The sequence below is a fragment of the Balaenoptera ricei genome, chromosome 1 (genome assembly GCF_028023285.1).
Source record: "Balaenoptera ricei isolate mBalRic1 chromosome 1, mBalRic1.hap2, whole genome shotgun sequence".
NCBI lineage: Eukaryota > Metazoa > Chordata > Mammalia > Artiodactyla > Balaenopteridae > Balaenoptera > Balaenoptera ricei.
In genome coordinates this window covers 16632616-16646840 of record NC_082639.1, presented here as the reverse complement: position 1 = coordinate 16646840, position 14225 = coordinate 16632616, and the positions used below count along the sequence as shown (strand labels likewise).

Below are 14225 nucleotides of genomic sequence, written 5' to 3'. Positions count from 1 at the left end.
ATTTGACACAGAAGTGAAGGCCGAGTGAGGACAGAAGATTCAGAGAAGAAAGATGCTAAGCGACTGGCTGTGAGGAAAAAGGCCACAAGCCAAAAAATACAGGAGCCTCCAGAAGCTAGAAAGGCAAGGAAGCGGATTCTCTCTGGAGCCTCCCCAGATGGGAACGGCCCCACCAATGTGTTGATTCTCAGCCCCAAAGACTCTCTTGGAGCTCCTGACTTCCAGAACTGAGGATAACTTCGTATTGTTTTAAGTCACTGTGTTTGCGGTCATTTGTTATGGCAGCGACAAGAAAGTGAATATTGAACATTTAAAAAAAAAAAAAAAGGCACTCTCTGCCTTATATGGGTGGGTTCAATCTGAAAATCCAACAAGCTGTCAATTGAGGATATAGACATTTTGCTGTATGTTATACTTCAATAAAATAAAAACACTACTCTCTGAGAGATTATATGAACAATCCCTAAAGGACACTGATAAAATGTTCACCATAATAACTTATGCGGTAGACAGAGGGAGATGTATGATCTCCTTTGTAGATAGGAAAAACAAGGCTCTGAAAGGAAAAGTGACTCGCCCAAGGTTACAAACAAGCAGGTAGCAGAGCTGAGCTCTAACCACTAAGCTGCCAATTACAGAATTAGCAACGAGGTTACCACGGGGATCCTCCAAGGGTGGCGATTCTGGTTCACCAACTACAGGATGAAGGTTCTGAAGTTTAACACATGGATAGATTCGTGGATATGGATACCCACAAGGATATCCACCACAATCAGGATAGAGAACAGTTCTGCCAGCCCAAAAAACTCTCTTGTGCTGTCGCTTTGTAGTCAGAAGCTGCCCATGCCTGTACCTGGCAGCCACAGGTCTGTTCTCCATCACTATAGCTTTTTTTGTTTTAATTAATTAATTTATTTTATTTATTTATTTTTGTCTGCGTTGGGTTTGTTGCTGTGCGTGGGCTTTCTCTAGTTGTGGTGAGTGGGGGCTATTCTTCGCTGTGGTGCACAGGCTTCTCATTACGGAGCACAGGCTCTAGGTGCATGGGCTTCAGTAGTTGTGGCATGCAGGCTCAGTTGTTGTGGCGCATGGGCTTAGTTGTTCCGCCACATGTGGGATCTTCCCAGACCAGGGCTCGAACCCGTGTCCCCTGCATTGGCAGGCAGATTCTTAACCACTGTGCCACCAGGGAAGCCCCATCGGTATAGTTTTGATTGATATTGTATTAAATCTGTGGATCAATATGGGGAAGATCTGCATCTTGACAATGTTCAGTCTTCCAATCATGAAGACAATATGTCTCTCTGTGCATTTAAATCTTATAGTCTTCAACATACAGATCCTGTTAGATTTATACTGTTGTATTGCACTTTGGGGGGAGCTATTAAAATAGCATTGCTTTTTTTTTTTTCTTTTGGCCACGCCGTGCAGCATGTGGGATCTTAGTTCCCTGACCAGGGATCGAACCCCTGCTCCCTACAGTGGAAGTGCAGAGTCTCAACCACTGGACCCCCAGGGAAGTCCCTTTTCTGTTTTGTTTTTTTTTTTGGCCGTGCCGCATAGCTTGCAGGATCTTAGTTCCCTGACTAGGAACTGAACCTGGGTCCTTGCCATCTTCTGTGTAGTCAATCATGTCACTGACAAAGAGGGACAGTTTTAGTTCTTCCTATCCAATCTGTATGCCTTTATTTCTTTTTCTTGCCTTATTGTGCTGGCTAGGACTTCCAGCACCATGCTGAATAGGAGAGGCAAGAGTGGACATCCTCATATTGTTCCTAATATTAGAGGAAAAGCATTCAGCCTTTCAGCATTCGGGGCGGTGTTTTGAGGTGTGAGGTGGAGTAAATTTGGTGGGGAAAATCAGCAGCGTGGTTTTGGACATGTTGAGTTTAAGATGAAGTGGAGATGTTAAGCGGACCGTTGCATATAGGCATCTGGCAACCGGGAAAGAGTTCTTGGCTAGAGGTATACACTTGGGAACCCTGGGCATAAAGGTGGCATTTAAAGCCTTAATCAAACTTACAAGATCATTTAAGAAGAGGGAATGGGGATGTAGAGAACTATATGATAAAAGCCCTCAGAAAACCAGGAATTGAAATAATTTCTTTAACTTGATAAAGACTTTATATATCAAAAAGAACCTACAGAACCATCATATTTATTGAAGAAACTTTTGGCATATTCCCTTTAACACTGGCTTATGATTAGAAGATTTGGGGGCAACCTCTAGGTCCATAACTAGGGGAAGGAAGTTGTAAAGAGTGGTGGGGCAATATCTATGTGGCAGTAGTATTAAAACTAGAAGTTAAAACAGTAGGATGGGTGGAGTTTAAAAACACAGGATTTCAGTAGTTTGTATGTCAGTGTAAACCACACTCATATATACAACACAGCGTTACTTGCAAGGACACTTATAAATTCAACAACATATTAAATAAAGCATACTAGCATGAAGACCTTTGGAGGGTGGTGGGATTGGTACTGGGGAGCAGGGATGAAGGGGAAAATGAACAAATAAAACAAAAACTGAGCTCATGATAGTACCCCGCGCACTGAGGAATATGACTTATTCAACCCTCTGCACCGCAGGTCCAAAACAAACACATAAATAAGGTCCAAAGCAAACACATAAATAAGGAAAAATAAAAGTGAAGCGTGGCTCCAGGAGCTCTAATGGGCTCATCCAGCCCTGCACGGTTATTCTTATTTGTCTCTCTTCTCTGCTAGCCCGACACTCTGTGAGAGTAAAGACCATCTCTTCTCCATCTCTGACTCCCAACCCCGTGCACATAGAATCAGCTCTGTAAATGCTAACTTAATGAAAAGCTCCATGATTCAGGCTGGAATGCTCTGAATTTTGACCCCAGGGATGTGGCATTGAGAAGGGCCTGTTCTGGAGACAGACAGGTGCCTTCTCCCGTTGCCTCTGCCTGGAAAGGAGAATCTAGGAAACCCTTCAGGAGCCAGAGTCTCCCCTGCTGGCTCCTCCTCACGGCCCCCGCCCCTACTCAGAGGCTCCAAGTCCGCTCTCTGGCAGCCCTAGGTGATGGGCTCCGTGGGGCCCAGCCTGGGGCTGCGGGGGCCCCAGCTGCCCACCACCCTCTGCCAATGCTCTACCAGTTCATAATGGAGCCTCCGGGTGTGTGCCAGCCCCATCGCTCCCCACCTCCCAGCCGAACCATCTCTGCCAGGCTCCCAGCTACGTGCCCTGATTATTCATGACAAGTGTGCAGATGCCCTGGCTGGGCTCTGGCCTTGGAGGAGAAGCAGCCACTTGGCAGGTCAGGGGAGGGAGCGGAGGCTGGGCCTTGGCCCTGGGGACTGACTCAGCATCCTGGGACAGAGGGCACTGGAGCCCTTTGGAGCTGGGCAGAAAGCCAGCCCTGGGCTGGGTCTCAAAAGGTCCAGGACAAATGACAGAACAATAGGACTGATAAGAATCACTACCACTTCTTGGGCATCTCACTTAATCCTCACAAGTGTTATTAGCTCCTGTTTTACAGTTTAGGAAACTGAGCAAAGGATCTCAGCTAGTCCATGGCCAAGTGCAATTCGATCCCAAGCTGACTCAACCTCTCTGGGCCTCAGTTTCCCCACCACGGAGAGGGAGAGACACCGGTGCCCACCCTTCCACTATCCCTCAAGAGCAAATAGAAGTCAAATGAATTTAGGGCAGGAGATCTGGCAGAGGAAGGAGTCGGGCCGGGGTGAGTTCTACCTGAGCGGCCTGGCCAGGCGGCAGGTGAAGAAGCAGACCAGGCTCAAGGTCAGCACCAGGAGGAGGAGGCTGAGGACCGCTGTGAGGACCACGTCCATGGTGGGGGACAGGAGGGCCATCTTGAGTGAAGAGGGCCCCACGGAGTAGCCACCACAACCTGTAACACCTAGTCACACTAGCCTTGGATGTCTGCTCCAAAGCTCTGGGTCAGTGGCTGTGACCTGGCTTTGTTCCCTGGGGTTAATCTTCGGGGCTTAGCCCAGGATGGGTGACATGGGAGGGAGGACAATCCATGGGGCTCCCCTCCCCCAGCCCAGTCCTTCCCCACCTGAGGCTTGTTCATTCCTCTTTGTCCATTCATTCTTTATTCCCAAACACTTACTGAGTACCTGCTATGTACCTGGCTCTGTTTTAGGTACTAAAGACTCAGTGGGGGGCTTCCCTGGTGGCGCAGTGGTTGAGAGTCTGCCTGCCAATGCAGGGGACACGGGTTCGAGCCCTGCTCTGGGAAGATCCCACATGCCGCGGAGCAACTAGGCCCGTGAGCCACAACTACTGAGCCTGCGCGTCTGGAGCCCGTGCTCCGCAACAAGAGAGGCCGCGACAGTGAGAGGCCCACGCACCGCGATGAAGAGTGGCCCCCGCTTGCCACAACTAGAGAAAGCCCTCGCACAGAAACGAAGACCCAACACAGCCATAAATAAATAAATTAATTAATTTTTTAAAAAAAATTAAAAAAAAAAAAAAAAGACTCAGTGAGGAGGAGGACAGACACGGTCTCTGATTTCTTGGAGATTCCTGACCGGCCAGGGTAGGAAAAAGCACTACTATGTGCCAGTCATTGTGCTGGGCACCTTGTGGGATAAAAGCACAGAAGGAAAGGAACCCCTATCTGGGGTCACAATAGTTTTTTCCCCAGCAGCAGTGGCCGTTCCACCCCATTTACATGCCCAGGAACCTGAGTCTGCACTGAATCAGCCAGAGGGGTGAACTCATGTCCAGAATAAGAGCAACTGCTCTTACTGAGCACCAACTGTGTGCCAGGCCACATATGAGCTAGATACTAGCATCCCCACTTCCAGATGAAGGAAACAGACGCTCAGAGGTGCAAAGATGGAGTTGGAATTTGAACCCAGATCTGCTGGCCTCCACAGCTGTAACCCCAGCTCCTGCACTGCCTCAGATCTAGGATAGCACCAGCCCTGCAGGGCAGCAAGGAGGCTTCAGTCAAGTCTCAGCCAGGTGTTGGCCGTCACCAGAGAGTCAGCACATACAGGCTGGAGGTAGCTGAGCTGTCACCTGCCTGGAGGGGTCTTTTCTGCTTCCAAAGTGTCCTCAACCCCTTTTTCATTTTCTCTTGGGTTCCGACAACATCTCATCAAGTCAGGATGGTGACTATGGTTCTCATCTTACAGATTCAGAAGCTGAGGCTCAGAGAGGTGAAGCCACTGGACACACACAGAGCCCGGAAGCAACCCCAGCTATGTGCCTATGAGACCAGGCCTTTTCCCATTATACTTCCTGCCTCTTGGGACACCTCAGATCCCAAGGTACAAAGCACCCAAGGTTGGGGGGAGATGCTTTTACCCTCTCGGTGCCAAGGGAGGGGCCCTGTTCCTGGCCCCAGAAAGGCCACTGAGCTCACCATGACAACAGGAAACCCATCGCATCACTCCATTAAACCTTTTTCTTTCTCACTTTGTATCAGATCTTCCTACTGCATCAGATTTTCACCACACCTTAGTGACACAGGCAGGGTGGAGTGATTAGCCCCACTGATAGATGGGGAAACTGAGGCTTATCAGGGAAGTCACTCGGTCAGCTGTCAAATAGCCAGCAAGTCTGGTCCAAGTCCCAGCTCCATCACTTCCCAGCTGTGTGATGCTGGGTCAGTCCATGCACCTGTGAGCCCATTGCCTTATCCTCCTAACATCCATCTCCCATTCAGGAGAGCCCAGAGGCGGGCCAGGCACTGAATATACCTGATATTACTTTAATCCTTATTAACAAGTGAGCACTAGATACAGTTGTCCGCTTTTCCAGGTGAGGGAATAAAGGCCCAGGGGACCATGGTGAAGATGACCCAGGGTCACACAGATGGGAGGTGCTGAGCCTGGCCCTGCACAGGACTCCACACAGGACCTACCCAGGTCACCCCTACTCCAGACTCTTTCCACCACAGCTCACCCAGGGACCCTCCCCGTCCCATCCAGCTCCCAGGCCTGGGACACCCTCTAAGGCTCCCCTACTCACCAGCCTAATAAATCAATACGAGATCCAAGAAGTTTCACCTTGTGCTCACCAGCAGTACCTGGTGGGGCCAGAGGGACAGTTATTTGTCCTTAGGGAACCCCCAGTCTAGAGGACACAGTCCAAAAATGTCTGAGCTGGGAAGGGTCCTTTGACCAGATTTTCCCAAATGTCCCAGACTACAAAAATCACTTGGGGTGATTGTGGGAAAAGTCCTATTCCCAAGTGGTACCCAGGGAGGTATATAGCCTAGGAAGTGTATGAGGTGGGTGATGGAAGTATTCTTTACAATGATCTGGGAGGTGTTGATAGTTTAAAGTGTATATATGTATGGGATTTCCCTGGCGGTCCAGTGGTTAAGAATCCACCTTCCAATGCAGGGGACGCGCCTTCCAATGCAGGGGACGCGGGTTCAGTCTCTGATTGAGGAACTAAGATCCCACATGCCGCAGGGCAACTAAGCCCACGTGCCACAACTATTGAGCTCTCGCGCCTCAAGGAGAGAGCCTATGCACCACAACTAGAGAGAAGCCTGTGTGCCACAACGAAGAGCCCATGTGCTGCAACTAAGACCCAACACAGCCTAAAGAAAGAAAGAAAAGAAAGAAAAATTTTAAAAAAAGAAAACTTAAAAAAAAAAAGTGTATATATGTAAAAATTCATCCAGGGGCTAATAACCCCTACCCTGCCCATATTGTTAGGTGTGATAAAGTGCTGAGGAGATTTAAGGGAGTGTTGAGAAGGAGAAGGTGTCATGATGTGGCTGTATTCAAACTTTAAAAGAGATTAAAGAGACATAACAACCCCTCCCCCCTAATTAATTCCCAGCCCCACCTCCCCCCCAGAACTTCTCAGTCAGAATCTCCCAGGGCAGGGCCTGGAAAGTCATCCTATGAGCAGATTAGTTTGGGAAACATTGCCTTAGACATTATCCCATTGCCCAGAGAGGAAGACTAAGGCCTAAAGAAGAAGAAAGACTTACCCCAGGCCTCCCAGCTCCTACTCCCCGTAGACACACACAGGGAACAATCAGAACTAGCTCGGAGCCAGTGCCCTCTGGGCTGTCAGCTGCGCCTTCTTGGCTCTTTCAAGGAGCTGTGGCTGAAGAGAAGGGCTTAATGTTCCTTGTGCTTCCGGGGGGACGTGGGGAATGGGAGGGGCGTTGAAGGGGGTCTTGCAACATCAAACTGGGCTGCAGCAGCTGCTGGGGGAGGGAGTGCCACTAAAGATCAGCCCAGGAACATCTCACCTGCAGGGTCAGAGAGAAGGAACATAGAACCACTCTCTCAGCCAAGCCCAGCGTCTCTGGCAAGCCTTGTTGGCCGGGACTCTATTCATTCACTGATGGAAGTTATTTATGGCTGCCATAAAGCAGCCTCTGGGTGAAGGCTCTGGAAGGAATGTGTGCTGGTCAGGGTAGGCTGCAGGTCAGACCCAAGGAGGGACTTCCCCAGAGGGCAGTAGGCCAGGTGCTGGCATAGAGCAAGGCTCAGACCTCTAGCCGCTGCAGACAGCACCTCATCTCGACAAAAAAACAGACGCGGGCCTGCCTGGGGAGGCTTGGCGTCAGCCCTGCCTGCTGCCAAGCCACTGCATCTTTAGGGCTGTGATGAAAAGCCAGCTGTCCCCCTGAGCACCTCCAGCCTCAGCACCTCTGCACACTGCGTTCCCTGGTCTGGAATGTTCCCTGCTGTCCACCCGATAAAGTCCTCCCATCACCCAGCCCCAGCCCAGGCGGTAGCTACAGTTCCCCCCCAAGCTCCCCAAACCCAGCCGCTCGAGACCTTGGTCACGTTTATCAGAGTCAGAGAACCATGGGTGGTCGCCTCCTCACCACGGGGTGAGCTCCTAGAAAGCAGGGATCTTGCTCTGTGGATGTTGGCAGCCCCACGGCTGGCAGAGCCGGGTGCACAGCCGGCTGGCTGGGCAGGAATGTGGGTAGGTGGGTGGAAGGGTGGCGGGTCAATGGTGAGTGACCAAAGAGGCAGCTCGGCAGCAGGAAGCAAGCTCTGGGAGCCAGGGCTCCAGGTTCAGATCCTGCCTCTGCCCCTCTTGAGCTGGGTAGCTCAGGGCCAGTGACCCCACCCCTGGGGCCTCAGGTTTCTCATCTGCAAAGTGGGAGACGAATAAAATCCATAGGGTCCTTGTAAGGATTATATGAGTTAATGCACAGAAAGGCTTAAAACAGGGCCTGGGACACAGTAAGTGGGCAATGAATGTCACCCAGCAGCCATGATCACCGGGCAGGGGAGGGTGGAGTGAGGGGTAAGTGGGCAGGTGAGGGGCTGGAGCTGAGAAGGGGCAGACCCTTCTCTGCCCACTCGGCCAGCAGCCATTTACCCTTGTGCTCATCACAGACCTGCCCACCTGGAAGGCCGCGAGGTCTTTCTAGCTCTAAGGCTCTAGAAACCAAAAAGCTTACCTGGCTGCTGTGCACCTCCACTTGGGGGAGGGGTTAAATAGGGGGTGGAGGTTCCAGTTCCTATAGTCAAGGGGCGCTATGTTTCCTGAGAGAACCAGATTTGTCTGTCTGCCTGTCTCCCTCTCACAGACAAACATCCCACCAGGAGGCCTGATGCCTTCTCTTCCTCTTGAAGGAGAAAGAGAAAGAGACCACCTAGGGTCAGCCGGGAAGATTCCATGGAGTGGGTGGGAGGAGAGCCAGGTTGGAAGGATGGTAGGGTTGAGATGAACCGAGAGAGAAACAGCGCTCCCTACAGGAGAAACTGAATGTGCAAAGGCAAGGAGGTAGGAATGAAGTATTTAGAGGTGGGGAGAAAGGCAGGAGCCGGCAGTTGGTGACAGAGGACAGAGAGGCAGCCAGGACCGACCACAAAGGGCTTTGCTCCCTGAGCTCAGCCTGGTCAAGAGCAGGCGCTTGGCATCCCCGCCTGACTTACACGTCTCTTGCCAGCCCATTTCACAAGTGAGGACTTTGCAGCTCAGATGGTCTGCCCCTCGCCCAAGGCCACACAGCAGAGCTGGAATCGGAAGCCTCAGGGGTCTGGGTTCCAGAGCTAAAGATTTTTCTGTGGCTTCCTGGGGCGCCTGGCCGGTCTGGATGCCACAGACTGGCTCTGTGGGCAGAAGACTGAAGCCAGTCAAGGTTCATCTGGTGGGAGGAGAGCTGGCAGCAGGGAGGCGGGGGAGGGAGATGGCAGGGCCCAGAGGCACCGTGCCTGGGGTGGCTGGAGCGCCTGGGCAGAGGGGTGTCAGGGATGGCTGCTCCACGGGCACACAGGCTCCCACCATCCCACGCAGAGGACATGTTCTGTCCCAGGCCACCTTGCTCTGAGCCAAGCCTGGGAGCTGAGTGGTGGGGTGGGGGGAAGGAGCATGTGCTGTGTGTCCCTGAGGTGTTTGTCATCCCCTGCACTCTGGCACCTCACTCAGCACTCCTGCAGTGGGAGCCCCTCTGGTACCAGGAGACGTAGCCATCCCATCCTTACTCTCACAGTGGACAACAAGAAAAGGAAGGCACAGAGAGGGTATACAACCTGCCCAGGGTCACACAGCAATCATCAGCAGGGATAAGTCTCCCCACTAACCAGCTAAGATTTGGGAGGCTATTACCAGAAGCACAAGGCAGTCTGTGAGGCACAGCATGGATACCAATGTCTTGGAATTCCGGAAATCAGTGATTTCTGTCAACTGAAAAGAAGATTTCAAACTGAGACTACTCTAGAAAAACCCTTACTTCATATACTTTGTCATTGTATTTGTAATAATAATAGCATACCTTTTCATAGCATTTACTATGTTCCAGACATTGTTCTAAACACTTTACCTACATTAACTCATTCAATCTCCACAACAACCTACTAGGTAGGCACTATTATTATACCCATTTTACAGGTAACAAAACAGAAGCACAGAGAGATCGTGCTTGCTCAAGGTCAGACAGCCAGTAAGTGACCAAGCCAGAATTCAACGTCACCTGTAGATGTTTCTGTCTCCCAGGGCCAAGTGTAAACTCCTAAAGCAGTCAGTAAGACTGAAAACAAACCACATTTGTTCTATCTGCAATATGTACGTTATGTGTTTGTAGATGAATGGAATACACACAGCTACCATGAGACTTATACTCACTACACACTCTTCCCAAATGTCATCTTACTGTATGCGCATCACAGTCCCCTGACGGAGGGCTTCTTACCCCCACTTTATGGAAGAGAGGTGAGGTGACTTGCCCCAGGTCACACAGCATGAGAGTGGCCAAGGACTGACTGAGTCCAAGTCCTTGATCACAGGTGGCCTGCCCTGCAGAGGGGACGACCTGGGGTGTGCAGCAGAGACGGGGGGCGGGGTGGGGAAGACCTCGGCTGGAGACCTGGCTCCACCCCTGGACAGGCCAGTGACCCTGGATACAGCCCTCCTCCCCCACAATCCCCTACTTCAGCTGGTCCTCATGCAGGACCCTGGACCACCGTGGCTCTTCCCCCTCCCTGCCCCCGACACCCCACGTGCTCTGGCAGCCTTGCCCTAGGAGATGAAACCTCCATTCCATAGACAGCCCCACACAGGCCTTGTAAGAAGAGGTTGAGGCGGCTCTGGACTTCAGGGAAATAGGCCATGAACTTGTAACCTTCTGAGTGGCGGCCAACACAAGCAGTATCCCTGGGTGGCAAGTGCCGGGTTTCTCGAATGCCCGGCTTGCGTCAGAACAGGGAGTACACGGACGTTCCCAGAGACAGGTCTCACTGCCCTGGGCCCACGGTAATAGCGCTCCTCACGTTCCCAGAGAACCTTCCAGCTGGTGGAGGCTCCTGGCACTATTACATTTGATATCCATGGTGACCCTGGGAGGTACAGGGCAGGGATGTGCCCCAATCTCCAGGCAGGAAATGTGGACCCACAGAGGTGAGGGTCTCACCCAAGGGCGCACAGCTGAGCAGAGCCCCCAGATTGCTTACTGGCTTTATGACCTTGGGCACATCACTTCCCCTTTCTGGGCCTCAGTTTTCTCATGGGTCCAATGGGGATAATCACAGAGAGTGCCTATATCACTGTGCTATTATAAGAAGGATAACTGCACAATAAACAATGAGATCAAGGACCAGCGCTTGGCCCATATTAAACACTCAAAATAAATGTTAGCTAGTAGTAAAGGTGATAACGAGTGTGCCAGGCACTGTTCTAAGTGCTTTCCAGGCATTCCTTCATCTACTCCTCACAACACCATGTGGTAGGTGCTATCATTGCTCCCACTGCACAGAGAAGTTAAGTAACTTGGCCAGGGTCACACAGCTATTAACAGGACACTATGAAGGGGGAAAAGGAGAAACTCATAATGAATGAAGCACCTATTATGTACTGGGAGCTTTTTGTTCAGCCTTCTAAGAAACCAGTCATGTGGGAATTATCAGTCCGGGTCAGAAGAGAAAACTGAGTCTCCAAAGGGGGGAGGGAAGTGCGGGGTCACACAGCAACCACGTGGGAGAGCTGGGATGCAGGCCAGGCCTGTCTGGCTCCATCAGTGTGCTGGCTCCCCCACCTCAGTCACGTGCCAAGACAACTTCCATCACAGTCACCATTATGGGCGGCAGACCCCGATGCCTTGGCCACGCCCGGTACAGGGAGCCCCACGTCAGTGTGTCATGTGACCTCCCTCTGCCTGTGTGGCAGTGTGCGTGTGTGAGTTTGTGTGCATGTGTATGCGTGTGCATGCCGGGGTCCTGGCAGTGAGCGAGGCAGGGCTCCCATTGTGTGTGTGCCCAGCCCCGTGACCAGTCCTCACGTCAGGCTGTTCCCTCTGCCCCCAGACCAGCTCTTCCTGGGCTTTCACGTGATTGCAGCTTCCTGGGGACCTCTCATATCTGGAACAGGTGCTCCCTCCATAAAGGGAGGGGCTTCAGTCACACTGGCTCCCTCCCTCCCAGGTCAGCCCCTCTGGGTTTATAATTTTACAAAGAGGCTGAGATGGGTGGGGGCAGCTCAGGGTTACAAGTCAGAGTCCTGGCCAGTTACTCAAGGGTTGTTTTCTCATCTGCAAAGCAGTGATAATAAGTGCCATTCCACTTCCAATATTGGCTTCTTAGGAGGGAAGGAACTTTGCAAACTGTAAAGTGCTATGCAGATGTTTCTATGGCTTTATGTTGTTTCCCCTTCTGATGACTGTAGTAGATACGTGCTATAATTTTTGGCCACCCAGAATCCATTCCCCTTTCCTAACAATATCACAAAGTTTCCTTGGGGGGCTTCCCTGGTGGCGCGGTGGTTGAGAGTCTGCCTGCCAATGTAGGGGACACTGTTCGAGCCCTGGTCTGGGAGGATCCCACATGCCGCGGAGCAGCTGGGCCCGTGAGCCACAATTACTGAGCCTGCGTGTCTGGAGCCTGTGCTCCGCAACAAGAGAGGCCACGATAGTGAGAGGCCCGCGCACCGCGATGAAGAGTGGCCCCCGCTTGCCATGACGAGTGAAGTCCCTCGCATAGAAACGAAGATCCAACACAGCCATAAATAAATAAATAAATAATAAAATAAATTTAAAAAAAAAGAGAGAGGAAGAATTCTTAAAAAAACAAAACAAAACAAAGTTTCCTTGGGAAGTGACTCTGTCTTTTCCAGCCAACTGGTTTGGGTAGGACTGATCCTACCTCCAGGCTCCAGGTGGGTCCTGACTGGCTTAAGCTCAAGACTCTCTCCACCTGGATGGTGTGTTGTGAGGGTGTGGGGCGATGGGGAGGGGCACTGTGTGCAGCCTGAAGATAAGGCAAGCTCTCAGAAGGTGGAATAGAGAGATGCAGAGAATCTGAGTCTTTGATGATGCTGCTTGAGCCCCTGGATGCAGCCATGCCTGAAGCCTACTTCTGAACATCCAAGTTACATGAGCTAGTTAATTCCCCATATTGCTTACCTTGGATTTTCTGTTACTTGGAACACAGAGTCTGACCTCAGAACTCCAGTTCAGCCTGTTTTTCTCAGCCCCTTACATTGTAAGCAACCACATCATGTCACTCATCTAGTTGTTTCTACCAAAGGAAAAATCTTGCAAACAAGCTAAAGATGGGTCAATAAGTTTCAAGTGCATGGTAAAATGAGGCCAACCAATACAAGCTTGGTTTTCTTCTTGGAATCTATAAAACTTGTAGAATTGTAGGAGGTCCTTGGGCAGGATTTGCCTAAAAGTCCTACTGTGTGCAGGGCTCGGACCCTCCCCTTCCAAGGTTGTTGTCAGTTGAGTTTAACAACTCTTTTACTACCATGTTCCAAGTGTCTACTGTGTGGCTGGCCCTGCACCAAGGGCCGCAGGTACAACTTCTGCCTTCTAGGCCCTTCAGTCTAGTGATGATTGGTCACAATACACATTTTTACTATATTTTACACAAAGCCCTAGGAGGCTGGCATACAGGGGGGAAACTGCTACACCCATTTCACAGAGGAGGAAACAGAGACTCAGAGAGGTGCAGTGATTTGCCGAACATCCCTCTGGTAAAGAGGGGCAGGGCTAGGCCATAACCCCGGATCTCCCTGCCTCCAAACCCAGTGCTTTTTCTTCTAGCCTTTGGGTGGCAGGGATGGCGCTGGGACTGACATTTCTTTGAGGTAGTCTGTTCCACTTAGGGGCAATCAGAATGGTTTAAAAAGCTAAAGAAAGCAGGGAAGCCAAGTATCATGGGCTTCCTGTTTGCCCCAAGAGTCTTGGCTCCATGAGAAGCCCCAGTACTCAGGCCCATCCAGTTTTACTCTCCTAAAGGACTTACCTCATACAGGCTGTGGACAGAGAGGGACCAGCCACAACCTTAAAATCCAGGCCCCAGATGCTTTCATGGGCAGCCCTTGGCACCCCAAGTGAGCTGTCCTGGCCTCTCTCGTGCCTCTGTCCTGCATCTCTAAGATCCAACTGACACGGCCTCAACATCCCCTATCCCCTAGGGTCTTCCCTATATGTTATTCAACCAACATTCATTCGACCACTGTTTATTGAGCACCTACTATATGCAAGGGGCTGTTCTAGGTGCTCAAATCCCTGCTGGTGGGGTGAGCAGACAATAAGAAAATAAGTAAAATCAATAGGATGCCAGGTAGTGGTAAGTGAGATGGAGAAAAAGAAGGGGGGGGGGCGAGGAGAGTTGGTATTTGCAGTTTTAAATAGAGAGATCAGAGAAGGTCTCACCACGAAGTCATCTCACTGGAGGCTTGCAATAATCCCACGCAGGCAAGAATGTGATTCCCAAACTGCAAATAAGGAAACTGAGGCTTCAGGATTAAATCGAGTCTACACATGCCAATCTAACCAGCTGTGGAGCTGAGATTC

The 14225-nt window shown here is 51.0% G+C and overlaps 1 protein-coding gene across 4 annotated transcripts in view; it reads right to left on the bottom strand.

Annotated features, from left to right (window-relative positions):
• The window catches only part of ALPL (alkaline phosphatase, biomineralization associated), a 60080-nt gene that overhangs the window by 22339 nt on the left and 23516 nt on the right, over positions 1 to 14225 (bottom strand). Inside the window, exon 1 of one of the 4 annotated variants that reach the window (XM_059915474.1) lies at positions 7753 to 7773. The exons of the other annotated variants lie outside the window; for them this stretch is intronic. The gene's annotated coding sequence lies outside the window, so the exon portion shown is untranslated. Of the gene's footprint in view, positions 1 to 7752; positions 7774 to 14225 lie in introns of those variants that run through there. 4 annotated transcript variants of the gene reach the window in all.